The 11,307-nt window shown below is 42.6% G+C and overlaps 1 protein-coding gene across 2 annotated transcripts in view; it reads right to left on the reverse strand.

Moving 5' to 3' along the window:
• The window catches only part of TMEM248 (transmembrane protein 248), a 29,528-nt gene extending 23,058 nt beyond the window's left edge, over window positions 1-6,470 (reverse strand). For both annotated transcript variants that reach the window (XM_090276916.1, XM_090276917.1), the window contains exon 1: window positions 6,099-6,470. The gene's annotated coding sequence lies outside the window, so the exon portion shown is untranslated. The remainder of the gene's footprint in view (window positions 1-6,098) is intronic.
• Between the last annotated feature and the right edge of the window lie 4,837 nt (window positions 6,471-11,307).

An 11,307-nucleotide genomic window follows, 5' to 3' on the forward strand; every position in this document is an offset into this window, starting at 1 on the left:
GGAGGTTCCAAGGCAGAGCCACGCTGTGAATCTAGGCTGGCTGCTACTGCTAGTGCTGGGCCTGGGGCCACTTGGCAAGAAGTATGGGAGCAGGGGGCTTAGTGAGGCTGCTTTAGCTTGTTTGAGAAGACAGGAAGTTGTGAAGCAAAGACCAGCCATCATATGGAAAGGCAGCTTGGGTGGCCTATAAGTTGGGTGGAGCAGAGTCCCTGGGGAATACAGGATGGGGCAAACAGTGTTAGCCAGGTTGATGGAGTCTCTGATATGGCACCAGCCTACCGGCTCTGTGGGGAGAGTTCAGAAAAGGGACAATGGCCTCTGGTCATCTTGATGCTAGACACTTCTGTTCCTCCCCATATGTCACTAGTGCCTTTCAAGTTGCTACCCTGGTGCTGCAGTTCATAGGGAGTGAGTCTGAGTAAGTCCATGTGTGGGTTCTTTAAAAGGAACTGCTTGGGATTCCTGCAGTTTCTCCCACAGATTCAACCCCCACTGGTTTTTGCAGCCAGAAGTTATGGGGACTTATCTTCCTGGCACTGGAACTCTGGGCTCAGGGCCTGGTGTGGGGCTGGGTCTCCTTGCTCCCAAGATATCCCTCCTGAATTTTTATCCACCACATGTGGGTGAGGGACCAGCCTCTTTCGTATCTGCGCCCCTCCTACCCATCTCAATGGATGTGGTTTCTTTAATTTCGTAGTTGTCAGACTTTCATTCAACTCAATTTCTGACAGTTCTGTGTAATGGCTGTTCTATTATTTGTTTAATTTTATTTAATTTTGATGTGGTTGTGTGAAGAGGTGAGCCATGTCTGCCTACGCCACCATCTTTACCAGAAGCCCTTGCATTATGCTTTATTATTTCAAGAAAGGTAAAAACACAACTGAAACACAAAAAAAGATTTGTGCAGGGTATGAAGAAGGTACTGTGACTGATGGAATATGTCAATAGTGGTCTGCGATATTTCTTGGCACTATTGCCATTTTGACCAAATAATTCTTTGCTGTGGGGATGTCTTATATATTGGAAGATGCTTAACAGCACCCCTGGCCTCTACCCACTAGAAGTCAATAGCAGGAGATAGCCAACAAACTCAAAATATCCAAATCAATAAAGTTATTGGTGAAAATGAAAAATGTTTCTTATGTTATGGGAAAAGCATAAAGGACTTTGTAGTCAACCCAATACAAAGCTACAATAATCAAAACACTACGGTATTGACAGAAAAACAGACATATAGGCCAATGGAACAGAAATGAAAGCCCAGAAATAAACCCACATGTATACGGACTACTAATTTTTGACAAAGGAGCCTAACACATACAATGAAGAAAGCCGCTTCAATAAATGGTATTGGGAAAATTACAAAGCCACTTGCAAGAGAAAGAAACTAGATTGCTATTTGACACAGTACACAAAAATTAATTCAAAATGGATCAAAGACCTAAATATAAGACCTGACATCATAAAATTCATAGAAGAAATCACAGCCACTAAACTTATGTACTTTTGTCTCAGAGGATTTTATGAATTTGACACCAAAGGCAAGGGAAGTAAAGGAAAAGTAAATGACTAGAACTACATCAAACTAAATAGCTTCTGCAGAGCAAAATAAACCATCAACGAAACAAAAAGGCAGCCAGCTGGATGGGATAAGATATTTGCAAATAATACCTCCAATAAATGGCTAATATCCAAAATGCATAGAGAACTCATATAACTCAACAATAAAATAAACAATCCAATTTAAAAATGAGCAGAGGGCTTTTCCATGCCAATAGCACTCTCACAAACATGGTAAATGTTCCTAAAACCCACCTGACTTTCTGTAAGAAGTGTGGTGAGTACCAACCTCAAAAAGTAACACAGTACAAGAAGGGCAAGGATTCTTTGTATGCTCGGGGAAGTGGCATTATGACAGGAAGCAGAGTGGTTATGGTGGGCAGATTAGGCTGATTTTCCACAAAAAGGCTAAAACTGATGAGGCTTGACTACATTAAGCCCAGTGCAGATCTAAGAGGATGCTGGAAATTAAGAGATGCAAGTATTTTGAACCGGGAGGAAATAAGAAAAAAAGGCCAATTGATCCAGTTCTAAGCTTCACATTTTGTTTTATTATATGACAATAAAATGGTGAAGATATGTTTGCTTTAAAAAAAAAAAAAAAATGGGCAGAGGGCCTGAACAGACACTTTTCCCAAGAAGACATACAAAAGCCCAAAAGATAAGTGAAAGGATGGTTAACTTCACTAACTATAAGGGAAATGCAAATCAAAACCAAAGTGAGATACCACCTTACAACTGATGGCTACTATCAATAAGACAAGAAATAACAAGTGTTAGAAAGGATATGGCGAAAAGGGAATGTATACACTGCTGCTGGGGATGTAAACTGGTATGACCACTATGGAAAACAGCACAAAGGTTCCTAAGAAAATTAAGAATAGAGCTACCATATGCCCCAACAATCCCTCTTCTGGGTATCTACTGAAAAATTTTAAAACACTTATTTATAAAGATATATGTACACCAATCTTCACTGCAGCATTATTCACAGCTAAGTGTCCTTTGATGGATGATTAGGTAAAGAAGATGTGATATATATCTAGAATGGAATACTACTTGGCTATAAGAAAGGATGAAATACTGCCATTTGCAACAACATGGATGGTTCTTGAGAGTATTATGCTAAGCAAAATTAAGTCAGATGGAAAAGGACAAGAACCATATGATTTCACTCGTGTGTGGGATATAAAACAGAAAACAATAAATAAATAAACTCATAGACACAGACAGCAGTATGGTGTTTACAAGAGGAGGAGTGTGGGAGGTTGAAGAAGGTAAATGGGGCTAAACACATGACGAAAGAAGGAGACTAGGCTTGAAGTAATAAGTACACAATGCAACATACAGACAATGTATTACAGAATTGTACACTTGAAACTTATATAATGTTATGAACCAATATACTCCAGTAAATTTAATATTTTTAAAGAAAAAATTGTAACTCATGTGGTGATGGATTTTAACTAATCTGTGTTGATCATTTTGCAATATATATAAATATCAAATCATTATTTATACACCTGGAACTAGTGTATGTCAATTACAGCTCAATTAAACAAGACATTTAAGAAAACAAATCATGAGCAATGACAAGATTAAGTGAACACTAAAAGTTCGTTACAAAATATTACAACAACCAAACTCAGTTTAAAGACAGGAAGATTTTTTAAAGACAGGACCTCTAACTGAACAGCACAAATCCAACGGGCAAATAATAGCATCTGCAGACCAGCATCACCAAAGGCTGTCATGTAGTCCCCAGGACTACACTTAGGTATGTAATTATACATAGAATGAGTACCTGGAAAGATCATTTAAGGATTTCTATGTTTATCGAAATAAATCCTAAATGGAAATTCAATTTGCTAAAAACTATCCACCGTTTTCCTTTTTTTTATTTTTCATTTTAATTGGAATGTAATAGTAAAAAATATATAAGCCCTCTTACATGGCAATGGAATTCTGCGGCACGTTAATGCTGACAAAAACATCCCAAAGATCTAGCACCTCTATGCTGTCATGTTGCGTCAGAAGGAGATAAAGAAGTGGATCAGGAGGAAAGAATCAAAAAGCAGCATTAAAAAGGTAAATTGCAGTGGTGAGTATGTTTAAAGAAAAGCTAAGGATGTGGTGTATATATACAATTCAGTCATAAAAAAGAATGAAATCTTGCCATTTGCAACAAAATGTTCCTTGATGGGATTATGCTAAGTGAATAAAAGTCAGAAAATGACAAATACTGTATCTCACATGTATGTGGAATCTAAAACAAAAACAAAACTAAACCCCTCTCTCAAAGCAACACAAGCTCATATACACAGAGAACTGAATGGCGGCAGCCAGAGGTGCCACAATGGGTAAAGGGAATCAAAAGGTACCAACCTCCAGTTATAAAAATCAGTTACTGGGATGTCATGAACAGCATGGTGACTATAGTTAATACTGTACTGTGTATTTGAAAGCTGACAAAAAAGTTTGCCTTACCAGAAGAAAATCCTGTAACTATGTGTGGTGAAGATGTTAACTGGATTTATTGTGGTGATCACTGTGCAATATATACAAATATATAACCATTATGTTGTACACATGAAACTAATGTAATATTGCATGTCAATTATATCTCAAGGGAAAAAAAATAAAAGTCAGTGAGGTCCTAAGACTAGAGCTTGATGTTCCAGCGCAATTACAAGGCATCCTGTTTCACTGGCTTCAAAGGATTCTTCAACCATGTTAGTAAGAGAAACAACATCTCTGTGACGTGAACAAGATGTCATTAAAAACACTCAGAAAATGGCTAAACAGCTTGCCATTTATTATTCATTTGTAGCCAGAGTGGCAGAGCTGTGCTCCTTAAAACTAAACACAGGCACTGAAATACCCACAGACAGCAAATTAAAATTTCTGATTAACACCAAACAGGAATTACAATGAACATCTTTTTCATTGTCCTTAAAATAAATTAGGCACTGATTTATGTAACTGGCTGACCAAAAGAACAAGATGAACTCACCAAATGAAAACAATTCTTTAGGACGCAGAAATCTACCAAAAGTCAGACTAGGCAGCCTATGCTTTTCAGTTTTCAGAAAAGCATTTAACCCTTAACCAGCTGTCTGCCCGGCTAACTAATCTGAGTGCTATTCCACCAACTGGCCCTAGCTTTTTCATTTTCCAGCTAATTCTGAATGGCCCAAATCCCCTGGATCCTTCAAGGTCCACCTCAAAAGTCACTTCCTTTATGAAGCCTTTTCTGAACCTAAGCATAACAAAATCCCTACTAGTTGGTAACTCTGGATGCAATTAAGTCCTGCCACATTCTATAGTCTATTACTTTCTCTAAGTTATTTGCAGGCACAGACTATATTTGTACTTAGGTCTGTCTCTCTTTCCTGCAGCAGCTGCAGATGGAGCCCAACTAGAGAACGTGGGCTCAGTGGGCATTTGGTGATCTCAGTACCCAGAACTGCGTGTAGCCCACCCCACCCCCATAGGTCACAGAAGGCCTTCCTGTCCTTTACTAGTTGCACAACAGGTCTGCTCCCTTTCAGAATCCCAAGATGAAATGAGGAAGCAGGAAGGCGCTCTTACCGTTCAAGCTCAGACTGAGCAAGCCCTCATCTACAGATGGGATACAAATGCTCAGATCCCAAGCTGACCAGAAAGAGGGCTACAGGAACAAACCAATTTACCAAATATTCGTCACCAGCCGTGGCGCTTTCCCTCCCACTACCTGCTATCACAGCTCACCTCTAAGGCAGGAAAGTAACAGTTCGGGAGGAGCCTCAATCTTTCCTGCCAAAGCAGGCGGCAAAGCAGCTCACTGTCCATCACTCGGTGAGGGCTGTAACCTGCTCGTTGAGAACTAAACTACAGACATCTGATTCTCCAGCAAAGGCCCCCTCACCAGCTGTCCACCGGTTATGGTTGTTCACACACAATTCAAAACAACCCAACAGGCCTTGTTTTATTCCTGATGGTGCCTATTCAGGGAACTAGAAGTAAATGCCTCTAGATTACCTTAAAGCCACTCCTTAATTTCCTTAACGACAATGTAAGTGAAGATACTAATCCACCCATCTCTGAATATTTAACAAGCTTGACACACAAAGTACCAGTATTTCACTCTAAGTTTCTGCATATACGTGTAACTCTACCTCCCATCTTCTTTCTGAGATGAATATACAGTATAATTTGCAAACGTAAACATTCCCCAGTCAAAAACGGCAAACTACCAAAACGCTCCCCAGGACAAATCCAAATAATCCAAGCCTCAGCGCCAAACATGGGGAGTCCAGTCATCCCGAGGGCCGGCAGGGTACGGGGTGGCCAAACCCCGGTGGCGAGCGACCAGGCCGAGGTCACCAGCGCAGGGCTAACGCGTGACGACCCCCACCCGCAGCAGCGCCGGGGGCTCCAGGCCTCAGCGGAGATGAAGAAACCCGACCCGAAACACCGCCCCCGACCAGCGCGGTCCCTTCCCGGCCCGCGCTCAGCCCCGACTGATCCCAGACCCCGGCCCGCGCGCCCCGGCTCACCCTGCCCCGGCGGGCAGCGGCGCGCCCCGGGCCCAGCCCGGCCAGCTACTCGGCGGACGCCCGTGGCCGCTCCGAGCTCACTCGCGGGGGCGAGCGGCGGGCCCGGGGCCGCTCGGCACCATCCTCCCCGCCGCTCCGGGAGCAGTGTCGGGCTCCGCGGGACCGACGCGAGGATCACAGGCCAGCCCGGCTTACGCAGCCGCGACTCAGGCTAATCAGGGTCCCACAGCCGTGGTTTCCGGGTGGAATAAAATGCCACGGCCAACGATGTCTTGACCTCCGACACCTGGCGTCCAACGGCGGCGCGGCCGGGACAAGATTCCTCGGTGGAGGGAGCCGGAGACCACGCTTCCTGATTGGGTTGTGTCTGGGGCTGCTGTGTGAGTACGTGCGCACTGCGTAGGCATGCGTGAGGTGCGTGACGTACATTTCTGTATCTGCGTGTGTAGTTCATGGATGTGGGTTTTTGTACCGACCTGTGCACGTGTTTAGTGTGTTGTCCGTGATGAGTGGGAGTATAGCGTGTGTGCCTGAGTGTGTGTGTTTGTTTTAACCACTGCTGATTAAAATATAATTTGGTACTATCACTTTGTAAAACAATTTGTCATTACCCAGTAAACTTGAAGATATACATCTTCCCTGGAGAATATAGTACATCTGCGGGAGACCTAATAATGTTTATAGCAACACTATTTGTAATCGCTAAGAACTGGGGCGGGGGGGAGGGGAGGGGAACGCCCATACAGTAAAATGTAAGAGCAGTGAAAATTATTGAAAACAGTTGATAAAACAGGACTTAAGCTGCTGGGAAAGCAATTCACTAAAGGATATGGGGCAGCATAATCCCATTACATAAAATTCCAAACATATTAATTAATCATAATCTTAGAAATTCGTACATAAGTGGTAGGACTGACAAAAAGCATTGAGAAAAAGATGCATAAACTTCAGGTCAAGTGTTGAGAGGATGGAATGGGGGAAGAGCACACAGGGTCCTTCAAATGTCATGGAAATGTTCATTTGAAAAAGAATGATGGGTACACAGTTATTTACATTTTGTACATAACTTACAGATATTTTGTATCTACTAAATAGTTAATAAAAACAAAAAATACACTAAGATTCACCACTGAACTAGGAAGTTGTTGAGTGTGCAGATGGCCTTTGGCTTGACAAAGGCAGTAGAAGTTGCTAAGGATCTAAAACAGGTCAGATCTCGGAAATGTTGATGTCATTCGTGAGTCGTGAAGAATGATTGTAGACCTGCCAAAATATATCCTTTGGCAAAGGTATTAATAAGTTTCAGCTGGATTTCAAAAAAAGGTGCTTAACTTCTAGCAGAAAGTAATTAAACCAAAGATAAACCTATCCTTAAGATCATACCCTTATTATTAAAGTTGTTAAAACCATTCAGATTATAGGCGGAGGCTTTGACAAGCATGCCAATGCAAGCAGAGAACAACTGCCAGTAGCCAAGGGTGATTTTATTTTTTCTTTTTTCTTACTTATTTTTTATTTATTTAATTTTTAGAGAGAGGGGAAGGGAAGGAGAAAGAGAGGAAGAGAAACATCAATGTGTGGTTGCCTCTCATGCCACCCCTCCCCCCAACTGGGGACTTGACCCACAACCCAGGCATGTGCCCTGACTGAGAATAGAACCAGTGACCTTTCAGTTCAAAGGCCAGCGCGCAATCCACTGAGCCACACCAGCCAGGATGCGAAGGGTAATTTAAGTGCATATTCCCAATTTGGTAACTATGGCTTAAATTTAAACTTGGATTATGACAATAAAGAGCAACATGGTGAGTCAATGTGTCAAGATAAATATATGATGTCATAAGTTAGAAATACATTTCATCAATTCTGTGCTTTAAAGTCCAGACAGAAAAAAAAATATTTTAACTTCAGTATTTTTGTACACAGTGTAATTTTTTTTCTGAAAAATCTGTTATTAAATCAATGACTGTCTTAGACTCAATGAAATATTAGAATCAATAAATACTTGTTGGGACTTCCAGTCAAGGTGGCACAGTAGGTACATTATGTGCTTGCTTCCTCCCATAACCACATCAAAATTACAGCTAATTTACAGAACAACCATCATGGAGAACCACCAGGAGACTAGCTGAACATAATTCCTATATCTAAAGATATAAAGAAGAAGCCACGTGGAGACTGGTGTGAGGGGTGCAGAGATACAGAATGGGCAAGTCCCACACACACAGTGTGGCGATTAAGAATCACGAGGGATATCTTATCTTGGCTGCAGAGGTCCTCTCCCTCCCACTCCACCCTCCCCACCCCCGCCCAGAGGAACGAGGGGCTCCTCAACCCGGGGCATCAGTGTGAGGATTTATAAGAAATTAATTCTATAATCTGTGGCCCAGTATTTGGATTTTTACAGCATGAGCTCTGAAGCTGCTTGCAGAGCCTAACTTTGCCCTTCTGAGCTCCGGAACTGCCTGCAGAGCCCACAGCCCCCATGTGCTGATTGTCCTGTTTGTTAAGTTGTACTCCTTACATCGTTGTTAAATAATACTGCCTATACTAAGATTATGTGACCAAAGCCTTTTTGTTCTACAGGCCTGAGCTGAAATGAGGACTTGATAAATGCTGAATCAGGTATTACCCATTGTTCTCACCTCACAACCCCACCTGCTTGATCACTGAGTCAGCCAACTATTGAAAGTCTAATTGCCCCTACCAGTCAGAAAACAAATGGTGTAAGTTTATGCTTTTGTTTTCCCTAGCAACCCACCTCTTTGATCAATAGCTCCTTGCAACTTTTGCCTTTGTAAACCATGCCCTTTCCCTTCCATTTTGGAACGTATTGTCAGTTCATACTAAAGGCTACATTTCCCAGTTTGTAAATCATTATCTGAATAAACTCTATACATTTCTTTTAAAAGGGGTACCTTTGGACTTTTGTTTACAAGTGCCAGGAAAAGAAGTCCCATAACATCTTGTTGTAAAAGCCAGCCAGAACTGTATCCAAGTGAGATGGACAGGCTGCTGGATTCCCAGGCCTTCTGCGGGGATCCATGCACGAACTCACTTGCTCACAAAGTCACTCGCTCTGAGTTTCAGCTCAGGGGCAGCATCTCAAAAAGCACCAGGAGCAAATGGGGAGGAACTAAATCGACAACCACTGGTCGTGCAGGAGTCAGACGCAACTCTCTGGGGAGGGAAGAATTGGCAGGTGCCGTTGCTCCAACCCACTCTCGGTTAACCTGGCTAACCGCTTAGTCCCGCCCTAGTGATTTCCTCTGTCCCTGTCCCACCCAACTTCCTTCCACCCATCAGCCCCTCTTCCAGCTGCCCCTCCACCAATGAGCCTGCCTCAGCTCATGCTGTGGGTATTCTCCAAATCTCTCAAGAGCCACAAACCCCAAACAAGCAGCAGCTGGCCTCAACATGCCTTGCAGCTCTTGCTAAGCAGCGCCCAGCCCAACATAAGCGGTGACCAGTCTCAATTTACATCGTAAATCCCATCAGGTGGCCCCAACCCTGACATAAGTGGTGGCCAGTCTTCACCTGAAACAGCTTCACCTAAGTAGCCACAAGCCTGCACAAGTGGCATCTGGCTTCAGGTCACATCATAGTGCCCAATAAAGGGTCCCAAGCCAGACACAAGTGCCAGCTAACCTCAATCTACAGCGTAGCCTCTCCCAAGCAACTCCTAGCCCAGCACATGCAGCAGCCAACAGCATATCACTTTGCAGCTCCTACCAAATAGCCTCAATCCCAGCACAAGTGGAACCTGAACTTGGCCTACACTGAAGCCCCTCCCAGGAGGCTCCAGACCCAACACACCTTGTGGCCAGCTTCAGACCACAAAGGAGCAGCACCCAAACAACTCCACAAGTGTCATACCCAAGGGGCAGTCTGGGTAACAGAGCCCCACTAAAGCAACTCCCGCTCAATGGGGTCAGCCCCTGGATAACAGCTCATCCACTGTAGTCATGGCCAGCCCTCATAACCAGTCAGCCCAAGGGTCAGCCACCTCCCACCGGTGTGCCATCAGCAATCAAGGCACAACTACAACGGAGGGTAATTATGCTAGAGAAAGACAAATATCATATGATTTTGCTTATATGTGAAATCTAAAAAACAAAATAAGTAAACTCATAGATACAAAGAACAAATTGATGGTTGCCAATGGTAGGGGGGTTAGGAGAAAGGGTGAAAAAGGTAAAGGAATTAAGAAATACAAGTTGGCAATTACAGAATAGTCCCAGGGAGGTAAAGTACAGTAGAGGGGATATAGTCAATAATGTAATAACTATGTATGTGCCAGGCGGGTACTAGACTTGTCAGAGGGAATCACTTCGTAAATTGTATAATTGTCTAATCACTATGATGTACATCTGAACCTACTATATTGTATGTCAACTGTAATTTCAAAATAAAAAATTTAAAATAATAAATAGATAGATACATAGGTAGATACTTGCTGGATAAGTGAAGGACCAACAAGCATTTCTTAAAAGAAGAAATATGATTTCTAATAGAAATGAGATGTCACTGGTAATAATGATAAGGAACCTGCTGAGGATAAGCAGATAGTTTGCTGGGAGAGAGGGTACATGGTAGCAGAAAGAAAAGCAGGATGCTCTGGTTGGAGGTGGGAATTGGGATGTAGTCCTGGCTCTGTTGTTCACTGTATCACCTTGAGGAAGTAACAAATACTCTGAACTACAGCTTCTTTATTCCTCAGGTGGGGACAATAATACCCATTTGTTTAAGTTGGTAAAATCTTCCGAACACTCTGTGAACTATAAAGCACTATCCAAAGATAATTTATGTGCTGTGAGGGTTAACTGTGTAGGGCCAGAACTAACCTGAGCTGTTTTGTTTAAGTTCCTGCAGGGTAATGACCCAGGTTAAGCATGACACATACTGATTACCCATGCTTTAAGAGGAAGAACCCCCCCAAAATGGAATTTATTTATAAAAGTTGTGTATTTATTCTTAGATCTTTAAACTTCAGTCACCTTCAAAGTACTCTCCATTTGATGCAATACGCCTATCAAAACGTTTTTTGCACTGCTCAAAAACAGTTTTTGAACAGGTCAATTTTGATGCCTTTTAGTGCTTCTGCCATTTTTTGGTTCATCTCTTCCACATTGGCAAATCGTTTCCCTTTGAGGACTTTTTTCATCCAGTGAAGAAACAAAAAATAGTTGTTCAGGCTGAGATCAGCTGAATA

The sequence above is a fragment of the Furipterus horrens genome, unplaced genomic scaffold (assembly GCF_987537825.1).
Source record: "Furipterus horrens unplaced genomic scaffold, mFurHor1.1.pri manual_scaffold_5, whole genome shotgun sequence".
Classification (NCBI taxonomy): domain Eukaryota; kingdom Metazoa; phylum Chordata; class Mammalia; order Chiroptera; family Furipteridae; genus Furipterus; species Furipterus horrens.